The 22,992-nt window shown below is 70.7% G+C and overlaps 15 non-coding genes and 2 pseudogenes across 15 annotated transcripts; all 17 read left to right on the forward strand.

The window, feature by feature from the left end:
• Nucleotides 1-712: 712 nt before the first annotated feature.
• LOC142071267 (5S ribosomal RNA) lies at nucleotides 713-831 on the forward strand. The gene has a single exon (XR_012667342.1). It is a non-coding gene; the product is annotated as a 5S ribosomal RNA (ribosomal RNA).
• Nucleotides 832-2,033: 1,202 nt separating this feature from the next.
• LOC142071315 (5S ribosomal RNA) lies at nucleotides 2,034-2,152 on the forward strand. The gene has a single exon (XR_012667388.1). It is a non-coding gene; the product is annotated as a 5S ribosomal RNA (ribosomal RNA).
• Nucleotides 2,153-3,351: 1,199 nt separating this feature from the next.
• Nucleotides 3,352-3,470, forward strand: LOC142071316 (5S ribosomal RNA). The gene has a single exon (XR_012667389.1). It is a non-coding gene; the product is annotated as a 5S ribosomal RNA (ribosomal RNA).
• Nucleotides 3,471-4,670: 1,200 nt separating this feature from the next.
• On the forward strand, nucleotides 4,671-4,789 carry LOC142071264 (5S ribosomal RNA). The gene has a single exon (XR_012667339.1). It is a non-coding gene; the product is annotated as a 5S ribosomal RNA (ribosomal RNA).
• Nucleotides 4,790-5,989: 1,200 nt separating this feature from the next.
• On the forward strand, nucleotides 5,990-6,108 carry LOC142071317 (5S ribosomal RNA). The gene has a single exon (XR_012667391.1). It is a non-coding gene; the product is annotated as a 5S ribosomal RNA (ribosomal RNA).
• Nucleotides 6,109-7,308: 1,200 nt separating this feature from the next.
• LOC142071318 (5S ribosomal RNA) lies at nucleotides 7,309-7,427 on the forward strand. The gene has a single exon (XR_012667393.1). It is a non-coding gene; the product is annotated as a 5S ribosomal RNA (ribosomal RNA).
• Nucleotides 7,428-8,631: 1,204 nt separating this feature from the next.
• On the forward strand, nucleotides 8,632-8,750 carry LOC142071319 (5S ribosomal RNA). Its single transcript, XR_012667394.1, has one exon. It is a non-coding gene; the product is annotated as a 5S ribosomal RNA (ribosomal RNA).
• A 1,199-nt stretch (nucleotides 8,751-9,949) lies between these two features.
• On the forward strand, nucleotides 9,950-10,068 carry LOC142071320 (5S ribosomal RNA). Its single transcript, XR_012667395.1, has one exon. It is a non-coding gene; the product is annotated as a 5S ribosomal RNA (ribosomal RNA).
• A 1,199-nt stretch (nucleotides 10,069-11,267) lies between these two features.
• LOC142071321 (5S ribosomal RNA) lies at nucleotides 11,268-11,386 on the forward strand. The gene has a single exon (XR_012667396.1). It is a non-coding gene; the product is annotated as a 5S ribosomal RNA (ribosomal RNA).
• A 1,187-nt stretch (nucleotides 11,387-12,573) lies between these two features.
• Nucleotides 12,574-12,692, forward strand: LOC142071322 (5S ribosomal RNA). The gene has a single exon (XR_012667397.1). It is a non-coding gene; the product is annotated as a 5S ribosomal RNA (ribosomal RNA).
• Nucleotides 12,693-13,892: 1,200 nt separating this feature from the next.
• On the forward strand, nucleotides 13,893-14,011 carry LOC142071323 (5S ribosomal RNA). The gene has a single exon (XR_012667398.1). It is a non-coding gene; the product is annotated as a 5S ribosomal RNA (ribosomal RNA).
• Nucleotides 14,012-15,211: 1,200 nt separating this feature from the next.
• LOC142071324 (5S ribosomal RNA) lies at nucleotides 15,212-15,330 on the forward strand. The gene has a single exon (XR_012667399.1). It is a non-coding gene; the product is annotated as a 5S ribosomal RNA (ribosomal RNA).
• A 1,200-nt stretch (nucleotides 15,331-16,530) lies between these two features.
• Nucleotides 16,531-16,649, forward strand: LOC142071325 (5S ribosomal RNA). Its single transcript, XR_012667400.1, has one exon. It is a non-coding gene; the product is annotated as a 5S ribosomal RNA (ribosomal RNA).
• A 1,200-nt stretch (nucleotides 16,650-17,849) lies between these two features.
• On the forward strand, nucleotides 17,850-17,959 carry LOC142071282 (5S ribosomal RNA; annotated as a pseudogene).
• Nucleotides 17,960-19,162: 1,203 nt separating this feature from the next.
• On the forward strand, nucleotides 19,163-19,272 carry LOC142071284 (5S ribosomal RNA; annotated as a pseudogene).
• A 1,200-nt stretch (nucleotides 19,273-20,472) lies between these two features.
• Nucleotides 20,473-20,591, forward strand: LOC142071326 (5S ribosomal RNA). The gene has a single exon (XR_012667401.1). It is a non-coding gene; the product is annotated as a 5S ribosomal RNA (ribosomal RNA).
• Nucleotides 20,592-21,791: 1,200 nt separating this feature from the next.
• On the forward strand, nucleotides 21,792-21,910 carry LOC142071327 (5S ribosomal RNA). The gene has a single exon (XR_012667402.1). It is a non-coding gene; the product is annotated as a 5S ribosomal RNA (ribosomal RNA).
• The last annotated feature ends 1,082 nt before the right edge of the window (nucleotides 21,911-22,992 follow it).

Below are 22,992 nucleotides of genomic sequence, written 5' to 3' on the forward strand. Positions count from 1 at the left end.
GCCTCGGCTTCGGGGCCGGTAAGTGGGAAAGGTGGGTGCTGGTCGCCTCTGGGCTGGTCTCCCTGAGGAGGCGGCGGTGGCCCATCCTGCCTCCCCCGGGGCCTTGCGAAGCGGGAGACGGGCCCGGGGGAGGCCCCCGGGGGGCGCGTCCCGGGTTTCCCGGAGCGAGCAAAAGGCAGGCCAAGTGCGGGAGGGCGTCCCCAGGGAGGCGTGAGAGCTGTGTCGAGGACCGGGAGGTGTGAGGAAAGGCGAGCGGGCTGTGCGGGAGCTGCCCCTGCGGGGTGCGTGCAGGTGAGGCGCGGGAGCGGGCGTGCGGGCGGCAGCCCCGTCCTGGGCGGTGCGTTTCCCCTGTGGGTTTTGTGTCGGGGTGTGTGCGTGTGTGTGCGTGCAGTTTGTGAGGGCGTCATCTGAGGAGCGAGTGCGTGGTGAGAGGGGAGCGGGTGTGTATTTGTGGGGGGTGGGGAGGAGGTTTCGTCGCGGTGCGTGTGGGCCGGGGGTCGGGGGCTGCGGATGGTGCTGCGGGGCGTGAGCCTGGGTGTGTGGAGGCTGGGGTGCGAGGCCGGTGGCGCGTGCGTGCGTGCGTGCGTGGGTGCGCGCGTGCGTGAGGGCGTTGCGGACCCGGTGTGGGGGCGGGGGGGGGGGGGTCGGCGTGGAGCAGGCAGGGCGGTGTCTGTGGGCTCGTTTAAAGGCAGGCAAAGCGGCAGGCAGCAGCGTCTACGGCCATACCACCCTGAACACGCCCGATCTCGTCTGGTCTCGGAAGCTAAGCAGGGTCGGGCCTGGTTAGTACTTGGATGGGAGACCTCCTGGGAATACTGGGTGCTGTAGGCTTTTGCCGGCCCTCGCCACGCTCCCTGCCGCTGCCCGGCTGCAGGTCTCCCTGCGGCACAGGCTTTTGCCGCCTGGTCCTCGCTTGCTTCCGCAGAGGTCTCGCAGGCCGTAGCCACCTCGCCCGCCGCAGCCCAGGGCGAGGGCTTGGGGCGCCCGGCCCCGCGGCGTCTTTGTTTTTCTTACCAGGCGGCGCTCTTGCCCCCTTGGCAGCAGGTGTGGGAGGCCAGCTGGCCGAAGCGGCGGCAGGCGCCCCAAGGCCTGTCTGCCCTCGCGCTCCCTGCCCGCCGCTTCAGCTCCGCCGCTGGAGGCTGGGAGAAAGGAAAGCCAGAAGCCTTGCCGTGCGGCGCAGCCCGGGCCTTTGGGGTGGCTGGTTGAGGGAAGCCCTTTGCCAGCCTGCCTCCTTGGCAGCTGGCCCTTTGAAAGTGAGGGGAGGGAGGCAGCCGCTGTCCTTTTGGCCGGGAAGGCTGCCTGCGGGCCTGGAGCAGTCCCTGCCTCGGCTTCGGGGCCGGTAAGTGGGAAAGGTGGGTGCTGGTCGCCTCTGGGCTGGTCTCCCTGAGGAGGCGGCGGTGGCCCATCCTGCCTCCCCCGGGGCCTTGCGAAGCGGGAGACGGGCCCGGGGGAGGCCCCCGGGGGGCGCGTCCCGGGTTTCCCGGAGCGAGCAAAAGGCAGGCCAAGTGCGGGAGGGCGTCCCCAGGGAGGCGTGAGAGCTGTGTCGAGGACCGGGAGGTGTGAGGAAAGGCGAGCGGGCTGTGCGGGAGCTGCCCCTGCGGGGTGCGTGCAGGTGAGGCGCGGGAGCGGGCGTGCGGGCGGCAGCCCCGTCCTGGGCGGTGCGTTTCCCCTGTGGGTTTTGTGTCGGGGTGTGTGCGTGTGTGTGCGTGCAGTTTGTGAGGGCGTCATCTGAGGAGCGAGTGCGTGGTGAGAGGGGAGCGGGTGTGTATTTGTGGGGGGTGGGGAGGAGGGTTCGTCGCGGTGCGTGTGGGCCGGGGGTCGGGGGCTGCGGATGGTGCTGCGGGGCGTGAGCCTGGGTGTGTGGAGGCTGGGGTGCGAGGCCGGTGGCGCGTGCGTGCGTGCGTGCGTGGGTGCGCGCGTGCGTGAGGGCGTTGCGGACCCGGTGTGGGGGCGGGGGGGGGGGGGTCGGCGTGGAGCAGGCAGGGCGGTGTCTGTGGGCTCGTTTAAAGGCAGGCAAAGCGGCAGGCAGCAGCGTCTACGGCCATACCACCCTGAACACGCCCGATCTCGTCTGATCTCGGAAGCTAAGCAGGGTCGGGCCTGGTTAGTACTTGGATGGGAGACCTCCTGGGAATACTGGGTGCTGTAGGCTTTTGCCGGCCCTCGCCACGCTCCCTGCCGCTGCCCGGCTGCAGGTCTCCCTGCGGCACAGGCTTTTGCCGCCTGGTCCTCGCTTGCTTCCGCAGAGGTCTCGCAGGCCGTAGCCACCTCGCCCGCCGCAGCCCAGGGCGAGGGCTTGGGGCGCCCGGCCCCGCGGCGTCTTTGTTTTTCTTACCAGGCGGCGCTCTTGCCCCCTTGGCAGCAGGTGTGGGAGGCCAGCTGGCCGAAGCGGCGGCAGGCGCCCCAAGGCCTGTCTGCCCTCGCGCTCCCTGCCCGCCGCTTCAGCTCCGCCGCTGGAGGCTGGGAGAAAGGAAAGCCAGAAGCCTTGCCGTGCGGCGCAGCCCGGGCCTTTGGGGTGGCTGGTTGAGGGAAGCCCTTTGCCAGCCTGCCTCCTTGGCAGCTGGCCCTTTGAAAGTGAGGGGAGGGAGGCAGCCGCTGTCCTTTTGGCCGGGAAGGCTGCCTGCGGGCCTGGAGCAGTCCCTGCCTCGGCTTCGGGGCCGGTAAGTGGGAAAGGTGGGTGCTGGTCGCCTCTGGGCTGGTCTCCCTGAGGAGGCGGCGGTGGCCCATCCTGCCTCCCCCGGGGCCTTGCGAAGCGGGAGACGGGCCCGGGGGAGGCCCCCGGGGGGCGCGTCCCGGGTTTCCCGGAGCGAGCAAAAGGCAGGCCAAGTGCGGGAGGGCGTCCCCAGGGAGGCGTGAGAGCTGTGTCGAGGACCGGGAGGTGTGAGGAAAGGCGAGCGGGCTGTGCGGGAGCTGCCCCTGCGGGGTGCGTGCAGGTGAGGCGCGGGAGCGGGCGTGCGGGCGGCAGCCCCGTCCTGGGCGGTGCGTTTCCCCTGTGGGTTTTGTGTCGGGGTGTGTGCGTGTGTGTGCGTGCAGTTTGTGAGGGCGTCATCTGAGGAGCGAGTGCGTGGTGAGAGGGGAGCGGGTGTGTATTTGTGGGGGGTGGGGAGGAGGGTTCGTCGCGGTGCGTGTGGGCCGGGGGTCGGGGGCTGCGGATGGTGCTGCGGGGCGTGAGCCTGGGTGTGTGGAGGCTGGGGTGCGAGGCCGGTGGCGCGTGCGTGCGTGCGTGCGTGGGTGCGCGCGTGCGTGAGGGCGTTGCGGACCCGGTGTGGGGGCGGGGGGGGGGTCGGCGTGGAGCAGGCAGGGCGGTGTCTGTGGGCTCGTTTAAAGGCAGGCAAAGCGGCAGGCAGCAGCGTCTACGGCCATACCACCCTGAACACGCCCGATCTCGTCTGATCTCGGAAGCTAAGCAGGGTCGGGCCTGGTTAGTACTTGGATGGGAGACCTCCTGGGAATACTGGGTGCTGTAGGCTTTTGCCGGCCCTCGCCACGCTCCCTGCCGCTGCCCGGCTGCAGGTCTCCCTGCGGCACAGGCTTTTGCCGCCTGGTCCTCGCTTGCTTCCGCAGAGGTCTCGCAGGCTGTAGCCACCTCGCCCGCCGCAGCCCAGGGCGAGGGCTTGGGGCGCCCGGCCCCGCGGCGTCTTTGTTTTTCTTACCAGGCGGCGCTCTTGCCCCCTTGGCAGCAGGTGTGGGAGGCCAGCTGGCCGAAGCGGCGGCAGGCGCCCCAAGGCCTGTCTGCCCTCGCGCTCCCTGCCCGCCGCTTCAGCTCCGCCGCTGGAGGCTGGGAGAAAGGAAAGCCAGAAGCCTTGCCGTGCGGCGCAGCCCGGGCCTTTGGGGTGGCTGGTTGAGGGAAGCCCTTTGCCAGCCTGCCTCCTTGGCAGCTGGCCCTTTGAAAGTGAGGGGAGGGAGGCAGCCGCTGTCCTTTTGGCCGGGAAGGCTGCCTGCGGGCCTGGAGCAGTCCCTGCCTCGGCTTCGGGGCCGGTAAGTGGGAAAGGTGGGTGCTGGTCGCCTCTGGGCTGGTCTCCCTGAGGAGGCGGCGGTGGCCCATCCTGCCTCCCCCGGGGCCTTGCGAAGCGGGAGACGGGCCCGGGGGAGGCCCCCGGGGGGCGCGTCCCGGGTTTCCCGGAGCGAGCAAAAGGCAGGCCAAGTGCGGGAGGGCGTCCCCAGGGAGGCGTGAGAGCTGTGTCGAGGACCGGGAGGTGTGAGGAAAGGCGAGCGGGCTGTGCGGGAGCTGCCCCTGCGGGGTGCGTGCAGGTGAGGCGCGGGAGCGGGCGTGCGGGCGGCAGCCCCGTCCTGGGCGGTGCGTTTCCCCTGTGGGTTTTGTGTCGGGGTGTGTGCGTGTGTGTGCGTGCAGTTTGTGAGGGCGTCATCTGAGGAGCGAGTGCGTGGTGAGAGGGGAGCGGGTGTGTATTTGTGGGGGGTGGGGAGGAGGGTTCGTCGCGGTGCGTGTGGGCCGGGTGTCGGGGGCTGCGGATGGTGCTGCGGGGCGTGAGCCTGGGTGTGTGGAGGCTGGGGTGCGAGGCCGGTGGCGCGTGCGTGCGTGCGTGCGTGGGTGCGCGCGTGCGTGAGGGCGTTGCGGACCCGGTGTGGGGGCGGGGGGGGGGGTCGGCGTGGAGCAGGCAGGGCGGTGTCTGTGGGCTCGTTTAAAGGCAGGCAAAGCGGCAGGCAGCAGCGTCTACGGCCATACCACCCTGAACACGCCCGATCTCGTCTGATCTCGGAAGCTAAGCAGGGTCGGGCCTGGTTAGTACTTGTATGGGAGACCTCCTGGGAATACTGGGTGCTGTAGGCTCTTGCTGGCCCTCGCCACGCTCCCTGCCGCTGCCCGGCTGCAGGTCTCCCTGCGGCACAGGCTTTTGCCGCCTGGTCCTCGCTTGCTTCCGCAGAGGTCTCGCAGGCCGTAGCCACCTCGCCCGCCGCAGCCCAGGGCGAGGGCTTGGGGCGCCCGGCCCCGCGGCGTCTTTGTTTTTCTTACCAGGCGGCGCTCTTGCCCCCTTGGCAGCAGGTGTGGGAGGCCAGCTGGCCGAAGCGGCGGCAGGCGCCCCAAGGCCTGTCTGCCCTCGCGCTCCCTGCCCGCCGCTTCAGCTCCGCCGCTGGAGGCTGGGAGAAAGGAAAGCCAGAAGCCTTGCCGTGCGGCGCAGCCCGGGCCTTTGGGGTGGCTGGTTGAGGGAAGCCCTTTGCCAGCCTGCCTCCTTGGCAGCTGGCCCTTTGAAAGTGAGGGGAGGGAGGCAGCCGCTGTCCTTTTGGCCGGGAAGGCTGCCTGCGGGCCTGGAGCAGTCCCTGCCTCGGCTTCGGGGCCGGTAAGTGGGAAAGGTGGGTGCTGGTCGCCTCTGGGCTGGTCTCCCTGAGGAGGCGGCGGTGGCCCATCCTGCCTCCCCCGGGGCCTTGCGAAGCGGGAGACGGGCCCGGGGGAGGCCCCCGGGGGGCGCGTCCCGGGTTTCCCGGAGCGAGCAAAAGGCAGGCCAAGTGCGGGAGGGCGTCCCCAGGGAGGCGTGAGAGCTGTGTCGAGGACCGGGAGGTGTGAGGAAAGGCGAGCGGGCTGTGCGGGAGCTGCCCCTGCGGGGTGCGTGCAGGTGAGGCGCGGGAGCGGGCATGCGGGCGGCAGCCCCGTCCTGGGCGGTGCGTTTCCCCTGTGGGTTTTGTGTCGGGGTGTGTGCGTGTGTGTGCGTGCAGTTTGTGAGGGCGTCATCTGAGGAGCGAGTGCGTGGTGAGAGGGGAGCGGGTGTGTATTTGTGGGGGGTGGGGAGGAGGGTTCGTCGCGGTGCGTGTGGGCCGGGGGTCGGGGGCTGCGGATGGTGCTGCGGGGCGTGAGCCTGGGTGTGTGGAGGCTGGGGTGCGAGGCCGGTGGCGCGTGCGTGCGTGCGTGCGTGGGTGCGCGCGTGCGTGAGGGCGTTGCGGACCCGGTGTGGGGGCGGGGGGGGGGGTCGGCGTGGAGCAGGCAGGGCGGTGTCTGTGGGCTCGTTTAAAGGCAGGCAAAGCGGCAGGCAGCAGCGTCTACGGCCATACCACCCTGAACACGCCCGATCTCGTCTGATCTCGGAAGCTAAGCAGGGTCGGGCCTGGTTAGTACTTGGATGGGAGACCTCCTGGGAATACTGGGTGCTGTAGGCTTTTGCCGGCCCTCGCCACGCTCCCTGCCGCTGCCCGGCTGCAGGTCTCCCTGCGGCACAGGCTTTTGCCGCCTGGTCCTCGCTTGCTTCCGCAGAGGTCTCGCAGGCCGTAGCCACCTCGCCCGCCGCAGCCCAGGGCGAGGGCTTGGGGCGCCCGGCCCCGCGGCGTCTTTGTTTTTCTTACCAGGCGGCGCTCTTGCCCCCTTGGCAGCAGGTGTGGGAGGCCAGCTGGCCGAAGCGGCGGCAGGCGCCCCAAGGCCTGTCTGCCCTCGCGCTCCCTGCCCGCCGCTTCAGCTCCGCCGCTGGAGGCTGGGAGAAAGGAAAGCCAGAAGCCTTGCCGTGCGGCGCAGCCCGGGCCTTTGGGGTGGCTGGTTGAGGGAAGCCCTTTGCCAGCCTGCCTCCTTGGCAGCTGGCCCTTTGAAAGTGAGGGGAGGGAGGCAGCCGCTGTCCTTTTGGCCGGGAAGGCTGCCTGCGGGCCTGGAGCAGTCCCTGCCTCGGCTTCGGGGCCGGTAAGTGGGAAAGGTGGGTGCTGGTCGCCTCTGGGCTGGTCTCCCTGAGGAGGCGGCGGTGGCCCATCCTGCCTCCCCCGGGGCCTTGCGAAGCGGGAGACGGGCCCGGGGGAGGCCCCCGGGGGGCGCGTCCCGGGTTTCCCGGAGCGAGCAAAAGGCAGGCCAAGTGCGGGAGGGCGTCCCCAGGGAGGCGTGAGAGCTGTGTCGAGGACCGGGAGGTGTGAGGAAAGGCGAGCGGGCTGTGCGGGAGCTGCCCCTGCGGGGTGCGTGCAGGTGAGGCGCGGGAGCGGGCATGCGGGCGGCAGCCCCGTCCTGGGCGGTGCGTTTCCCCTGTGGGTTTTGTGTCGGGGTGTGTGCGTGTGTGTGCGTGCAGTTTGTGAGGGCGTCATCTGAGGAGCGAGTGCGTGGTGAGAGGGGAGCGGGTGTGTATTTGTGGGGGGTGGGGAGGAGGGTTCGTCGCGGTGCGTGTGGGCCGGGGGTCGGGGGCTGCGGATGGTGCTGCGGGGCGTCAGCCTGGGTGTGTGGAGGCTGGGGTGCGAGGCCGGTGGTGCGTGCGTGCGTGCGTGCGTGGGTGCGCGCGTGCGTGAGGGCGTTGCGGACCCGGTGTGGGGGCGGGGGGGGGGGTCGGCGTGGAGCAGGCAGGGCGGTGTCTGTGGGCTCGTTTAAAGGCAGGCAAAGCGGCAGGCAGCAGCGTCTACGGCCATACCACCCTGAACACGCCCGATCTCGTCTGATCTCGGAAGCTAAGCAGGGTCGGGCCTGGTTAGTACTTGGATGGGAGACCTCCTGGGAATACTGGGTGCTGTAGGCTTTTGCCGGCCCTCGCCACGCTCCCTGCCGCTGCCCGGCTGCAGGTCTCCCTGCGGCACAGGCTTTTGCCGCCTGGTCCTCGCTTGCTTCCGCAGAGGTCTCGCAGGCCGTAGCCAGCTCGCCCGCCGCAGCCCAGGGCGAGGGCTTGGGGCGCCCGGCCCCGCGGCGTCTTTGTTTTTCTTACCAGGCGGCGCTCTTGCCCCCTTGGCAGCAGGTGTGGGAGGCCAGCTGGCCGAAGCGGCGGCAGGCGCCCCAAGGCCTGTCTGCCCTCGCGCTCCCTGCCCGCCGCTTCAGCTCCGCCGCTGGAGGCTGGGAGAAAGGAAAGCCAGAAGCCTTGCCGTGCGGCGCAGCCCGGGCCTTTGGGGTGGCTGGTTGAGGGAAGCCCTTTGCCAGCCTGCCTCCTTGGCAGCTGGCCCTTTGAAAGTGAGGGGAGGGAGGCAGCCGCTGTCCTTTTGGCCGGGAAGGCTGCCTGCGGGCCTGGAGCAGTCCCTGCCTCGGCTTCGGGGCCGGTAAGTGGGAAAGGTGGGTGCTGGTCGCCTCTGGGCTGGTCTCCCTGAGGAGGCGGCGGTGGCCCATCCTGCCTCCCCCGGGGCCTTGCGAAGCGGGAGACGGGCCCGGGGGAGGCCCCCGGGGGGCGCGTCCCGGGTTTCCCGGAGCGAGCAAAAGGCAGGCCAAGTGCGGGAGGGCGTCCCCAGGGAGGCGTGAGAGCTGTGTCGAGGACCGGGAGGTGTGAGGAAAGGCGAGCGGGCTGTGCGGGAGCTGCCCCTGCGGGGTGCGTGCAGGTGAGGCGCGGGAGCGGGCGTGCGGGCGGCAGCCCCGTCCTGGGCGGTGCGTTTCCCCTGTGGGTTTTGTGTCGGGGTGTGTGCGTGTGTGTGCGTGCAGTTTGTGAGGGCGTCATCTGAGGAGCGAGTGCGTGGTGAGAGGGGAGCGGGTGTGTATTTGTGGGGGGTGGGGAGGAGGGTTCGTCGCGGTGCGTGTGGGCCGGGGGTCGGGGGCTGCGGATGGTGCTGCGGGGCGTGAGCCTGGGTGTGTGGAGGCTGGGGTGCGAGGCCGGTGGCGCGTGCGTGCGTGCGTGCGTGCGTGGGTGCGCGCGTGCGTGAGGGCGTTGCGGACCCGGTGTGGGGGCGGGGGGGGGGGTCAGCGTGGAGCAGGCAGGGCGGTGTCTGTGGGCTCGTTTAAAGGCAGGCAAAGCGGCAGGCAGCAGCGTCTACGGCCATACCACCCTGAACACGCCCGATCTCGTCTGATCTCGGAAGCTAAGCAGGGTCGGGCCTGGTTAGTACTTGGATGGGAGACCTCCTGGGAATACTGGGTGCTGTAGGCTTTTGCCGGCCCTCGCCACGCTCCCTGCCGCTGCCCGGCTGCAGGTCTCCCTGCGGCACAGGCTTTTGCCGCCTGGTCCTCGCTCGCTTCCGCAGAGGTCTCGCAGGCCGTAGCCACCTCGCCCGCCGCAGCCCAGGGCGAGGGCTTGGGGCGCCCGGCCCCGCGGCGTCTTTGTTTTTCTTACCAGGCGGCGCTCTTGCCCCCTTGGCAGCAGGTGTGGGAGGCCAGCTGGCCGAAGCGGCGGCAGGCGCCCCAAGGCCTGTCTGCCCTCGCGCTCCCTGCCCGCCGCTTCAGCTCCGCCGCTGGAGGCTGGGAGAAAGGAAAGCCAGAAGCCTTGCCGTGCGGCGCAGCCCGGGCCTTTGGGGTGGCTGGTTGAGGGAAGCCCTTTGCCAGCCTGCCTCCTTGGCAGCTGGCCCTTTGAAAGTGAGGGGAGGGAGGCAGCCGCTGTCCTTTTGGCCGGGAAGGCTGCCTGCGGGCCTGGAGCAGTCCCTGCCTCGGCTTCGGGGCCGGTAAGTGGGAAAGGTGGGTGCTGGTCGCCTCTGGGCTGGTCTCCCTGAGGAGGCGGCGGTGGCCCATCCTGCCTCCCCCGGGGCCTTGCGAAGCGGGAGACGGGCCCGGGGGAGGCCCCCGGGGGGCGCGTCCCGGGTTTCCCGGAGCGAGCAAAAGGCAGGCCAAGTGCGGGAGGGCGTCCCCAGGGAGGCGTGAGAGCTGTGTCGAGGACCGGGAGGTGTGAGGAAAGGCGAGCGGGCTGTGCGGGAGCTGCCCCTGCGGGGTGCGTGCAGGTGAGGCGCGGGAGCGGGCGTGCGGGCGGCAGCCCCGTCCTGGGCGGTGCGTTTCCCCTGTGGGTTTTGTGTCGGGGTGTGTGCGTGTGTGTGCGTGCAGTTTGTGAGGGCGTCATCTGAGGAGCGAGTGCGTGGTGAGAGGGGAGCGGGTGTGTATTTGTGGGGGGTGGGGAGGAGGGTTCGTCGCGGTGCGTGTGGGCCGGGGGTCGGGGGCTGCGGATGGTGCTGCGGGGCGTGAGCCTGGGTGTGTGGAGGCTGGGGTGCGAGGCCGGTGGCGCGTGCGTGCGTGCGTGCGTGGGTGCGCGCGTGCGTGAGGGCGTTGCGGACCCGGTGTGGGGGCGGGGGGGGGGTCGGCGTGGAGCAGGCAGGGCGGTGTCTGTGGGCTCGTTTAAAGGCAGGCAAAGCGGCAGGCAGCAGCGTCTACGGCCATACCACCCTGAACACGCCCGATCTCGTCTGATCTCGGAAGCTAAGCAGGGTCGGGCCTGGTTAGTACTTGGATGGGAGACCTCCTGGGAATACTGGGTGCTGTAGGCTTTTGCCGGCCCTCGCCACGCTCCCTGCCGCTGCCCGGCTGCAGGTCTCCCTGCGGCACAGGCTTTTGCCGCCTGGTCCTCGCTTGCTTCCGCAGAGGTCTCGCAGGCTGTAGCCACCTCGCCCGCCGCAGCCCAGGGCGAGGGCTTGGGGCGCCCGGCCCCGCGGCGTCTTTGTTTTTCTTACCAGGCGGCGCTCTTGCCCCCTTGGCAGCAGGTGTGGGAGGCCAGCTGGCCGAAGCGGCGGCAGGCGCCCCAAGGCCTGTCTGCCCTCGCGCTCCCTGCCCGCCGCTTCAGCTCCGCCGCTGGAGGCTGGGAGAAAGGAAAGCCAGAAGCCTTGCCGTGCGGCGCAGCCCGGGCCTTTGGGGTGGCTGGTTGAGGGAAGCCCTTTGCCAGCCTGCCTCCTTGGCAGCTGGCCCTTTGAAAGTGAGGGGAGGGAGGCAGCCGCTGTCCTTTTGGCCGGGAAGGCTGCCTGCGGGCCTGGAGCAGTCCCTGCCTCGGCTTCGGGGCCGGTAAGTGGGAAAGGTGGGTGCTGGTCGCCTCTGGGCTGGTCTCCCTGAGGAGGCGGCGGTGGCCCATCCTGCCTCCCCCGGGGCCTTGCGAAGCGGGAGACGGGCCCGGGGGAGGCCCCCGGGGGGCGCGTCCCGGGTTTCCCGGAGCGAGCAAAAGGCAGGCCAAGTGCGGGAGGGCGTCCCCAGGGAGGCGTGAGAGCTGTGTCGAGGACCGGGAGGTGTGAGGAAAGGCGAGCGGGCTGTGCGGGAGCTGCCCCTGCGGGGTGCGTGCAGGTGAGGCGCGGGAGCGGGCGTGCGGGCGGCAGCCCCGTCCTGGGCGGTGCGTTTCCCCTGTGGGTTTTGTGTCGGGGTGTGTGCGTGTGTGTGCGTGCAGTTTGTGAGGGCGTCATCTGAGGAGCGAGTGCGTGGTGAGAGGGGAGCGGGTGTGTATTTGTGGGGGGTGGGAGGAGGGTTCGTCGCGGTGCGTGTGGGCCGGGTGTCGGGGGCTGCGGATGGTGCTGCGGGGCGTGAGCCTGGGTGTGTGGAGGCTGGGGTGCGAGGCCGGTGGCGCGTGCGTGCGTGCGTGCGTGGGTGCGCGCGTGCGTGAGGGCGTTGCGGACCCGGTGTGGGGGCGGGGGGGGGGGTCGGCGTGGAGCAGGCAGGGCGGTGTCTGTGGGCTCGTTTAAAGGCAGGCAAAGCGGCAGGCAGCAGCGTCTACGGCCATACCACCCTGAACACGCCCGATCTCGTCTGATCTCGGAAGCTAAGCAGGGTCGGGCCTGGTTAGTACTTGGATGGGAGACCTCCTGGGAATACTGGGTGCTGTAGGCTCTTGCTGGCCCTCGCCACGCTCCCTGCCGCTGCCCGGCTGCAGGTCTCCCTGCGGCACAGGCTTTTGCCGCCTGGTCCTCGCTTGCTTCCGCAGAGGTCTCGCAGGCCGTAGCCACCTCGCCCGCCGCAGCTTGGGGCGCCCGGCCCCGCGGCGTCTTTGTTTTTCTTACCAGGCGGCGCTCTTGCCCCCTTGGCAGCAGGTGTGGGAGGCCAGCTGGCCGAAGCGGCGGCAGGCGCCCCAAGGCCTGTCTGCCCTCGCGCTCCCTGCCCGCCGCTTCAGCTCCGCCGCTGGAGGCTGGGAGAAAGGAAAGCCAGAAGCCTTGCCGTGCGGCGCAGCCCGGGCCTTTGGGGTGGCTGGTTGAGGGAAGCCCTTTGCCAGCCTGCCTCCTTGGCAGCTGGCCCTTTGAAAGTGAGGGGAGGGAGGCAGCCGCTGTCCTTTTGGCCGGGAAGGCTGCCTGCGGGCCTGGAGCAGTCCCTGCCTCGGCTTCGGGGCCGGTAAGTGGGAAAGGTGGGTGCTGGTCGCCTCTGGGCTGGTCTCCCTGAGGAGGCGGCGGTGGCCCATCCTGCCTCCCCCGGGGCCTTGCGAAGCGGGAGACGGGCCCGGGGGAGGCCCCCGGGGGGCGCGTCCCGGGTTTCCCGGAGCGAGCAAAAGGCAGGCCAAGTGCGGGAGGGCGTCCCCAGGGAGGCGTGAGAGCTGTGTCGAGGACCGGGAGGTGTGAGGAAAGGCGAGCGGGCTGTGCGGGAGCTGCCCCTGCGGGGTGCGTGCAGGTGAGGCGCGGGAGCGGGCATGCGGGCGGCAGCCCCGTCCTGGGCGGTGCGTTTCCCCTGTGGGTTTTGTGTCGGGGTGTGTGCGTGTGTGTGCGTGCAGTTTGTGAGGGCGTCATCTGAGGAGCGAGTGCGTGGTGAGAGGGGAGCGGGTGTGTATTTGTGGGGGGTGGGGAGGAGGGTTCGTCGCGGTGCGTGTGGGCCGGGGGTCGGGGGCTGCGGATGGTGCTGCGGGGCGTGAGCCTGGGTGTGTGGAGGCTGGGGTGCGAGGCCGGTGGCGCGTGCGTGCGTGCGTGCGTGGGTGCGCGCGTGCGTGAGGGCGTTGCGGACCCGGTGTGGGGGCGGGGGGGGGGGTCGGCGTGGAGCAGGCAGGGCGGTGTCTGTGGGCTCGTTTAAAGGCAGGCAAAGCGGCAGGCAGCAGCGTCTACGGCCATACCACCCTGAACACGCCCGATCTCGTCTGATCTCGGAAGCTAAGCAGGGTCGGGCCTGGTTAGTACTTGGATGGGAGACCTCCTGGGAATACTGGGTGCTGTAGGCTTTTGCCGGCCCTCGCCACGCTCCCTGCCGCTGCCCGGCTGCAGGTCTCCCTGCGGCACAGGCTTTTGCCGCCTGGTCCTCGCTTGCTTCCGCAGAGGTCTCGCAGGCCGTAGCCACCTCGCCCGCCGCAGCCCAGGGCGAGGGCTTGGGGCGCCCGGCCCCGCGGCGTCTTTGTTTTTCTTACCAGGCGGCGCTCTTGCCCCCTTGGCAGCAGGTGTGGGAGGCCAGCTGGCCGAAGCGGCGGCAGGCGCCCCAAGGCCTGTCTGCCCTCGCGCTCCCTGCCCGCCGCTTCAGCTCCGCCGCTGGAGGCTGGGAGAAAGGAAAGCCAGAAGCCTTGCCGTGCGGCGCAGCCCGGGCCTTTGGGGTGGCTGGTTGAGGGAAGCCCTTTGCCAGCCTGCCTCCTTGGCAGCTGGCCCTTTGAAAGTGAGGGGAGGGAGGCAGCCGCTGTCCTTTTGGCCGGGAAGGCTGCCTGCGGGCCTGGAGCAGTCCCTGCCTCGGCTTCGGGGCCGGTAAGTGGGAAAGGTGGGTGCTGGTCGCCTCTGGGCTGGTCTCCCTGAGGAGGCGGCGGTGGCCCATCCTGCCTCCCCCGGGGCCTTGCGAAGCGGGAGACGGGCCCGGGGGAGGCCCCCGGGGGGCGCGTCCCGGGTTTCCCGGAGCGAGCAAAAGGCAGGCCAAGTGCGGGAGGGCGTCCCCAGGGAGGCGTGAGAGCTGTGTCGAGGACCGGGAGGTGTGAGGAAAGGCGAGCGGGCTGTGCGGGAGCTGCCCCTGCGGGGTGCGTGCAGGTGAGGCGCGGGAGCGGGCATGCGGGCGGCAGCCCCGTCCTGGGCGGTGCGTTTCCCCTGTGGGTTTTGTGTCGGGGTGTGTGCGTGTGTGTGCGTGCAGTTTGTGAGGGCGTCATCTGAGGAGCGAGTGCGTGGTGAGAGGGGAGCGGGTGTGTATTTGTGGGGGGTGGGGAGGAGGGTTCGTCGCGGTGCGTGTGGGCCGGGTGTCGGGGGCTGCGGATGGTGCTGCGGGGCGTGAGCCTGGGTGTGTGGAGGCTGGGGTGCGAGGCCGGTGGCGCGTGCGTGCGTGCGTGCGTGGGTGCGCGCGTGCGTGAGGGCGTTGCGGACCCGGTGTGGGGGCGGGGGGGGGGGTCGGCGTGGAGCAGGCAGGGCGGTGTCTGTGGGCTCGTTTAAAGGCAGGCAAAGCGGCAGGCAGCAGCGTCTACGGCCATACCACCCTGAACACGCCCGATCTCGTCTGATCTCGGAAGCTAAGCAGGGTCGGGCCTGGTTAGTACTTGGATGGGAGACCTCCTGGGAATACTGGGTGCTGTAGGCTTTTGCCGGCCCTCGCCACGCTCCCTGCCGCTGCCCGGCTGCAGGTCTCCCTGCGGCACAGGCTTTTGCCGCCTGGTCCTCGCTTGCTTCCGCAGAGGTCTCGCAGGCCGTAGCCACCTCGCCCGCCGCAGCCCAGGGCGAGGGCTTGGGGCGCCCGGCCCCGCGGCGTCTTTGTTTTTCTTACCAGGCGGCGCTCTTGCCCCCTTGGCAGCAGGTGTGGGAGGCCAGCTGGCCGAAGCGGCGGCAGGCGCCCCAAGGCCTGTCTGCCCTCGCGCTCCCTGCCCGCCGCTTCAGCTCCGCCGCTGGAGGCTGGGAGAAAGGAAAGCCAGAAGCCTTGCCGTGCGGCGCAGCCCGGGCCTTTGGGGTGGCTGGTTGAGGGAAGCCCTTTGCCAGCCTGCCTCCTTGGCAGCTGGCCCTTTGAAAGTGAGGGGAGGGAGGCAGCCGCTGTCCTTTTGGCCGGGAAGGCTGCCTGCGGGCCTGGAGCAGTCCCTGCCTCGGCTTCGGGGCCGGTAAGTGGGAAAGGTGGGTGCTGGTCGCCTCTGGGCTGGTCTCCCTGAGGAGGCGGCGGTGGCCCATCCTGCCTCCCCCGGGGCCTTGCGAAGCGGGAGACGGGCCCGGGGGAGGCCCCCGGGGGGCGCGTCCCGGGTTTCCCGGAGCGAGCAAAAGGCAGGCCAAGTGCGGGAGGGCGTCCCCAGGGAGGCGTGAGAGCTGTGTCGAGGACCGGGAGGTGTGACGAAAGGCGAGCGGGCTGTGCGGGAGCTGCCCCTGCGGGGTGCGTGCAGGTGAGGCGCGGGAGCGGGCATGCGGGCGGCAGCCCCGTCCTGGGCGGTGCGTTTCCCCTGTGGGTTTTGTGTCGGGGTGTGTGCGTGTGTGTGCGTGCAGTTTGTGAGGGCGTCATCTGAGGAGCGAGTGCGTGGTGAGAGGGGAGCGGGTGTGTATTTGTGGGGGGTGGGGAGGAGGGTTCGTCGCGGTGCGTGTGGGCCGGGGGTCGGGGGCTGCGGATGGTGCTGCGGGGCGTGAGCCTGGGTGTGTGGAGGCTGGGGTGCGAGGCCGGTGGCGCGTGCGTGCGTGCGTGCGTGGGTGCGCGCGTGCGTGAGGGCGTTGCGGACCCGGTGTGGGGGCGGGGGGGGGGGTCAGCGTGGAGCAGGCAGGGCGGTGTCTGTGGGCTCGTTTAAAGGCAGGCAAAGCGGCAGGCAGCAGCGTCTACGGCCATACCACCCTGAACACGCCCGATCTCGTCTGATCTCGGAAGCTAAGCAGGGTCGGGCCTGGTTAGTACTTGGATGGGAGACCTCCTGGGAATACTGGGTGCTGTAGGCTTTTGCCGGCCCTCGCCACGCTCCCTGCCGCTGCCCGGCTGCAGGTCTCCCTGCGGCACAGGCTTTTGCCGCCTGGTCCTCGCTCGCTTCCGCAGAGGTCTCGCAGGCCGTAGCCACCTCGCCCGCCGCAGCCCAGGGCGAGGGCTTGGGGCGCCCGGCCCCGCGGCGTCTTTGTTTTTCTTACCAGGCGGCGCTCTTGCCCCCTTGGCAGCAGGTGTGGGAGGCCAGCTGGCCGAAGCGGCGGCAGGCGCCCCAAGGCCTGTCTGCCCTCGCGCTCCCTGCCCGCCGCTTCAGCTCCGCCGCTGGAGGCTGGGAGAAAGGAAAGCCAGAAGCCTTGCCGTGCGGCGCAGCCCGGGCCTTTGGGGTGGCTGGTTGAGGGAAGCCCTTTGCCAGCCTGCCTCCTTGGCAGCTGGCCCTTTGAAAGTGAGGGGAGGGAGGCAGCCGCTGTCCTTTTGGCCGGGAAGGCTGCCTGCGGGCCTGGAGCAGTCCCTGCCTCGGCTTCGGGGCCGGTAAGTGGGAAAGGTGGGTGCTGGTCGCCTCTGGGCTGGTCTCCCTGAGGAGGCGGCGGTGGCCCATCCTGCCTCCCCCGGGGCCTTGCGAAGCGGGAGACGGGCCCGGGGGAGGCCCCCGGGGGGCGCGTCCCGGGTTTCCCGGAGCGAGCAAAAGGCAGGCCAAGTGCGGGAGGGCGTCCCCAGGGAGGCGTGAGAGCTGTGTCGAGGACCGGGAGGTGTGAGGAAAGGCGAGCGGGCTGTGCGGGAGCTGCCCCTGCGGGGTGCGTGCAGGTGAGGCGCGGGAGCGGGCGTGCGGGCGGCAGCCCCGTCCTGGGCGGTGCGTTTCCCCTGTGGGTTTTGTGTCGGGGTGTGTGCGTGTGTGTGCGTGCAGTTTGTGAGGGCGTCATCTGAGGAGCGAGTGCGTGGTGAGAGGGGAGCGGGTGTGTATTTGTGGGGGGTGGGGAGGAGGGTTCGTCGCGGTGCGTGTGGGCCGGGGGTCGAGGGCTGCGGATGGTGCTGCGGGGCGTGAGCCTGGGTGTGTGGAGGCTGGGGTGCGAGGCCGGTGGCGCGTGCGTGCGTGCGTGCGTGGGTGCGCGCGTGCGTGAGGGCGTTGCGGACCCGGTGTGGGGGCGGGGGGGGGGGTCGGCGTGGAGCAGGCAGGGCGGTGTCTGTGGGCTCGTTTAAAGGCAGGCAAAGCGGCAGGCAGCAGCGTCTACGGCCATACCACCCTGAACACGCCCGATCTCGTCTGATCTCGGAAGCTAAGCAGGGTCGGGCCTGGTTAGTACTTGGATGGGAGACCTCCTGGGAATACTGGGTGCTGTAGGCTTTTGCCGGCCCTCGCCACGCTCCCTGCCGCTGCCCGGCTGCAGGTCTCCCTGCGGCACAGGCTTTTGCCGCCTGGTCCTCGCTCGCTTCCGCAGAGGTCTCGCAGGCCGTAGCCACCTCGCCCGCCGCAGCCCAGGGCGAGGGCTTGGGGCGCCCGGCCCCGCGGCGTCTTTGTTTTTCTTACCAGGCGGCGCTCTTGCCCCCTTGGCAGCAGGTGTGGGAGGCCAGCTGGCCGAAGCGGCGGCAGGCGCCCCAAGGCCTGTCTGCCCTCGCGCTCCCTGCCCGCCGCTTCAGCTCCGCCGCTGGAGGCTGGGAGAAAGGAAAGCCAGAAGCCTTGCCGTGCGGCGCAGCCCGGGCCTTTGGGGTGGCTGGTTGAGGGAAGCCCTTTGCCAGCCTGCCTCCTTGGCAGCTGGCCCTTTGAAAGTGAGGGGAGGGAGGCAGCCGCTGTCCTTTTGGCCGGGAAGGCTGCCTGCGGGCCTGGAGCAGTCCCTGCCTCGGCTTCGGGGCCGGTAAGTGGGAAAGGTGGGTGCTGGTCGCCTCTGGGCTGGTCTCCCTGAGGAGGCGGCGGTGGCCCATCCTGCCTCCCCCGGGGCCTTGCGAAGCGGGAGACGGGCCCGGGGGAGGCCCCCGGGGGGCGCGTCCCGGGTTTCCCGGAGCGAGCAAAAGGCAGGCCAAGTGCGGGAGGGCGTCCCCAGGGAGGCGTGAGAGCTGTGTCGAGGACCGGGAGGTGTGAGGAAAGGCGAGCGGGCTGTGCGGGAGCTGCCCCTGCGGGGTGCGTGCAGGTGAGGCGCGGGAGCGGGCATGCGGGCGGCAGCCCCGTCCTGGGCGGTGCGTTTCCCCTGTGGGTTTTGTGTCGGGGTGTGTGCGTGTGTGTGCGTGCAGTTTGTGAGGGCGTCATCTGAGGAGCGAGTGCGTGGTGAGAGGGGAGCGGGTGTGTATTTGTGGGGGGTGGGGAGGAGGGTTCGTCGCGGTGCGTGTGGGCCGGGGGTCGGGGGCTGCGGATGGTGCTGCGGGGCGTGAGCCTGGGTGTGTGGAGGCTGGGGTGCGAGGCCGGTGGCGCGTGCGTGCGTGCGTGCGTGGGTGCGCGCGTGCGTGAGGGCGTTGCGGACCCGGTGTGGGGGCGGGGGGGGGGGTCGGCGTGGAGCAGGCAGGGCGGTGTCTGTGGGCTCGTTTAAAGGCAGGCAAAGCGGCAGGCAGCAGCGTCTACGGCCATACCACCCTGAACACGCCCGATCTCGTCTGATCTCGGAAGCTAAGCAGGGTCGGGCCTGGTTAGTACTTGGATGGGAGACATACTGGGTGCTGTAGGCTTTTGCTGGCCCTCGCCACGCTCCCTGCCGCTGCCCGGCTGCAGGTCTCCCTGCGGCACAGGCTTTTGCCGCCTGGTCCTCGCTTGCTTCCGCAGAGGTCTCGCAGGCCGTAGCCAGCTCGCCCGCCGCAGCCCAGGGCGAGGGCTTGGGGCGCCCGGCCCCGCGGCGTCTTTGTTTTTCTTACCAGGCGGCGCTCTTGCCCCCTTGGCAGCAGGTGTGGGAGGCCAGCTGGCCGAAGCGGCGGCAGGCGCCCCAAGGCCTGTCTGCCCTCGCGCTCCCTGCCCGCCGCTTCAGCTCCGCCGCTGGAGGCTGGGAGAAAGGAAAGCCAGAAGCCTTGCCGTGCGGCGCAGCCCGGGCCTTTGGGGTGGCTGGTTGAGGGAAGCCCTTTGCCAGCCTGCCTCCTTGGCAGCTGGCCCTTTGAAAGTGAGGGGAGGGAGGCAGCCGCTGTCCTTTTGGCCGGGAAGGCTGCCTGCGGGCCTGGAGCAGTCCCTGCCTCGGCTTCGGGGCCGGTAAGTGGGAAAGGTGGGTGCTGGTCGCCTCTGGGCTGGTCTCCCTGAGGAGGCGGCGGTGGCCCATCCTGCCTCCCCCGGGGCCTTGCGAAGCGGGAGACGGGCCCGGGGGAGGCCCCCGGGGGGCGCGTCCCGGGTTTCCCGGAGCGAGCAAAAGGCAGGCCAAGTGCGGGAGGGCGTCCCCAGGGAGGCGTGAGAGCTGTGTCGAGGACCGGGAGGTGTGAGGAAAGGCGAGCGGGCTGTGCGGGAGCTGCCCCTGCGGGGTGCGTGCAGGTGAGGCGCGGGAGCGGGCGTGCGGGCGGCAGCCCCGTCCTGGGCGGTGCGTTTCCCCTGTGGGTTTTGTGTCGGGGTGTGTGCGTGTGTGTGCGTGCAGTTTGTGAGGGCGTCATCTGAGGAGCGAGTGCGTGGTGAGAGGGGAGCGGGTGTGTATTTGTGGGGGGTGGGGAGGAGGGTTCGTCGCGGTGCGTGTGGGCCGGGTGTCGAGGGCTGCGGATGGTGCTGCGGGGCGTGAGCCTGGGTGTGTGGAGGCTGGGGTGCGAGGCCGGTGGCGCGTGCGTGCGTGCGTGCGTGGGTGCGCGCGTGCGTGAGGGCGTTGCGGACCCGGTGTGGGGGCGGGGGGGGGGGGGGTCGGCGTGGAGCAGGCAGGGCGGTGTCTGTGGGCTCGTTTAAAGGCAGGCAAAGCGGCAGGCAGCAGCGTCTACGGCCATACCACCCTGAACACGCCCGATCTCGTCTGATCTCGGAAGCTAAGCAGGGTCGGGCCTGGTTAGTACTTGGATGGGAGACGTACTGGGTGCTGTAGGCTTTTGCTGGCCCTCGCCACGCTCCCTGCCGCTGCCCGGCTGCAGGTCTCCCTGCGGCACAGGCTTTTGCCGCCTGGTCCTCGCTTGCTTCCGCAGAGGTCTCGCAGGCCGTAGCCAGCTCGCCCGCCGCAGCCCAGGGCGAGGGCTTGGGGCGCCCGGCCCCGCGGCGTCTTTGTTTTTCTTACCAGGCGGCGCTCTTGCCCCCTTGGCAGCAGGTGTGGGAGGCCAGCTGGCCGAAGCGGCGGCAGGCGCCCCAAGGCCTGTCTGCCCTCGCGCTCCCTGCCCGCCGCTTCAGCTCCGCCGCTGGAGGCTGGGAGAAAGGAAAGCCAGAAGCCTTGCCGTGCGGCGCAGCCCGGGCCTTTGGGGTGGCTGGTTGAGGGAAGCCCTTTGCCAGCCTGCCTCCTTGGCAGCTGGCCCTTTGAAAGTGAGGGGAGGGAGGCAGCCGCTGTCCTTTTGGCCGGGAAGGCTGCCTGCGGGCCTGGAGCAGTCCCTGCCTCGGCTTCGGGGCCGGTAAGTGGGAAAGGTGGGTGCTGGTCGCCTCTGGGCTGGTCTCCCTGAGGAGGCGGCGGTGGCCCATCCTGCCTCCCCCGGGGCCTTGCGAAGCGGGAGACGGGCCCGGGGGAGGCCCCCGGGGGGCGCGTCCCGGGTTTCCCGGAGCGAGCAAAAGGCAGGCCAAGTGCGGGAGGGCGTCCCCAGGGAGGCGTGAGAGCTGTGTCGAGGACCGGGAGGTGTGAGGAAAGGCGAGCGGGCTGTGCGGGAGCTGCCCCTGCGGGGTGCGTGCAGGTGAGGCGCGGGAGCGGGCGTGCGGGCGGCAGCCCCGTCCTGGGCGGTGCGTTTCCCCTGTGGGTTTTGTGTCGGGGTGTGTGCGTGTGTGTGCGTGCAGTTTGTGAGGGCGTCATCTGAGGAGCGAGTGCGTGGTGAGAGGGGAGCGGGTGTGTATTTGTGGGGGGTGGGGAGGAGGGTTCGTCGCGGTGCGTGTGGGCCGGGTGTCGAGGGCTGCGGATGGTGCTGCGGGGCGTGAGCCTGGGTGTGTGGAGGCTGGGGTGCGAGGCCGGTGGCGCGTGCGTGCGTGCGTGCGTGGGTGCGCGCGTGCGTGAGGGCGTTGCGGACCCGGTGTGGGGGCGGGGGGGGGGGTCGGCGTGGAGCAGGCAGGGCGGTGTCTGTGGGCTCGTTTAAAGGCAGGCAAAGCGGCAGGCAGCAGCGTCTACGGCCATACCACCCTGAACACGCCCGATCTCGTCTGATCTCGGAAGCTAAGCAGGGTCGGGCCTGGTTAGTACTTGGATGGGAGACCTCCTGGGAATACTGGGTGCTGTAGGCTTTTGCCGGCCCTCGCCACGCTCCCTGCCGCTGCCCGGCTGCAGGTCTCCCTGCGGCACAGGCTTTTGCCGCCTGGTCCTCGCTTGCTTCCGCAGAGGTCTCGCAGGCCGTAGCCACCTCGCCCGCCGCAGCCCAGGGCGAGGGCTTGGGGCGCCCGGCCCCGCGGCGTCTTTGTTTTTCTTACCAGGCGGCGCTCTTGCCCCCTTGGCAGCAGGTGTGGGAGGCCAGCTGGCCGAAGCGGCGGCAGGCGCCCCAAGGCCTGTCTGCCCTCGCGCTCCCTGCCCGCCGCTTCAGCTCCGCCGCTGGAGGCTGGGAGAAAGGAAAGCCAGAAGCCTTGCCGTGCGGCGCAGCCCGGGCCTTTGGGGTGGCTGGTTGAGGGAAGCCCTTTGCCAGCCTGCCTCCTTGGCAGCTGGCCCTTTGAAAGTGAGGGGAGGGAGGCAGCCGCTGTCCTTTTGGCCGGGAAGGCTGCCTGCGGGCCTGGAGCAGTCCCTGCCTCGGCTTCGGGGCCGGTAAGTGGGAAAGGTGGGTGCTGGTCGCCTCTGGGCTGGTCTCCCTGAGGAGGCGGCGGTGGCCCATCCTGCCTCCCCCGGGGCCTTGCGAAGCGGGAGACGGGCCCGGGGGAGGCCCCCGGGGGGCGCGTCCCGGGTTTCCCGGAGCGAGCAAAAGGCAGGCCAAGTGCGGGAGGGCGTCCCCAGGGAGGCGTGAGAGCTGTGTCGAGGACCGGGAGGTGTGAGGAAAGGCGAGCGGGCTGTGCGGGAGCTGCCCCTGCGGGGTGCGTGCAGGTGAGGCGCGGGAGCGGGCATGCGGGCGGCAGCCCCGTCCTGGGCGGTGCGTTTCCCCTGTGGGTTTTGTGTCGGGGTGTGTGCGTGTGTGTGCGTGCAGTTTGTGAGGGCGTCATCTGAGGAGCGAGTGCGTGGTGAGAGGGGAGCGGGTGTGTATTTGTGGGGGGTGGGGAGGAGGGTTCGTCGCGGTGCGTGTGGGCCGGGTGTCGGGGGCTGCGGATGGTGCTGCGGGGCGTGAGCCTGGGTGTGTGGAGGCTGGGGTGCGAGGCCGGTGGCGCGTGCGTGCGTGCGTGCGTGGGTGCGCGCGTGCGTGAGGGCGTTGCGGACCCGGTGTGGGGGCGGGGGGGGGGGTCGGCGTGGAGCAGGCAGGGCGGTGTCTGTGGGCTCGTTTAAAGGCAGGCAAAGCGGCAGGCAGCAGCGTCTACGGCCATACCACCCTGAACACGCCCGATCTCGTCTGATCTCGGAAGCTAAGCAGGGTCGGGCCTGGTTAGTACTTGGATGGGAGACCTCCTGGGAATACTGGGTGCTGTAGGCTTTTGCTGGCCCTCGCCACGCTCCCTGCCGCTGCCCGGCTGCAGGTCTCCCTGCGGCACAGGCTTTTGCCGCCTGGTCCTCGCTTGCTTCCGCAGAGGTCTCGCAGGCCGTAGCCAGCTCGCCCGCCGCAGCCCAGGGCGAGGGCTTGGGGCGCCCGGCCCCGCGGCGTCTTTGTTTTTCTTACCAGGCGGCGCTCTTGCCCCCTTGGCAGCAGGTGTGGGAGGCCAGCTGGCCGAAGCGGCGGCAGGCGCCCCAAGGCCTGTCTGCCCTCGCGCTCCCTGCCCGCCGCTTCAGCTCCGCCGCTGGAGGCTGGGAGAAAGGAAAGCCAGAAGCCTTGCCGTGCGGCGCAGCCCGGGCCTTTGGGGTGGCTGGTTGAGGGAAGCCCTTTGCCAGCCTGCCTCCTTGGCAGCTGGCCCTTTGAAAGTGAGGGGAGGGAGGCAGCCGCTGTCCTTTTGGCCGGGAAGGCTGCCTGCGGGCCTGGAGCAGTCCCTGCCTCGGCTTCGGGGCCGGTAAGTGGGAAAGGTGGGTGCTGGTCGCCTCTGGGCTGGTCTCCCTGAGGAGGCGGCGGTGGCCCATCCTGCCTCCCCCGGGGCCTTGCGAAGCGGGAGACGGGCCCGGGGGAGGCCCCCGGGGGGCGCGTCCCGGGTTTCCCGGAGCGAGCAAAAGGCAGGCCAAGTGCGGGAGGGCGTCCCCAGGGAGGCGTGAGAGCTGTGTCGAGGACCGGGAGGTGTGAGGAAAGGCGAGCGGGCTGTGCGGGAGCTGCCCCTGCGGGGTGCGTGCAGGTGAGGCGCGGGAGCGGGCGTGCGGGCGGCAACCCCGTCCTGGGCGGTGCGTTTCCCCTGTGGGTTTTGTGTCGGGGTGTGTGCGTGTGTGTGCGTGCAGTTTGTGAGGGCGTCATCTGAGGAGCGAGTGCGTGGTGAGAGGGGAGCGGGTGTGTATTTGTGGGGGGTGGGGAGGAGGGTTCGTCGCGGTGCGTTTGGGCCGGGTGTCGAGGGCTGCGGATGGTGCTGCGGGGCGTGAGCCTGGGTGTGTGGAGGCTGGGGTGCGAGGCCGGTGGCGCGTGCGTGCGTGCGTGGGTGCGCG

This window comes from Caretta caretta, chromosome 2 (assembly GCF_965140235.1).
Source record: "Caretta caretta isolate rCarCar2 chromosome 2, rCarCar1.hap1, whole genome shotgun sequence".
NCBI lineage: Eukaryota > Metazoa > Chordata > Testudines > Cheloniidae > Caretta > Caretta caretta.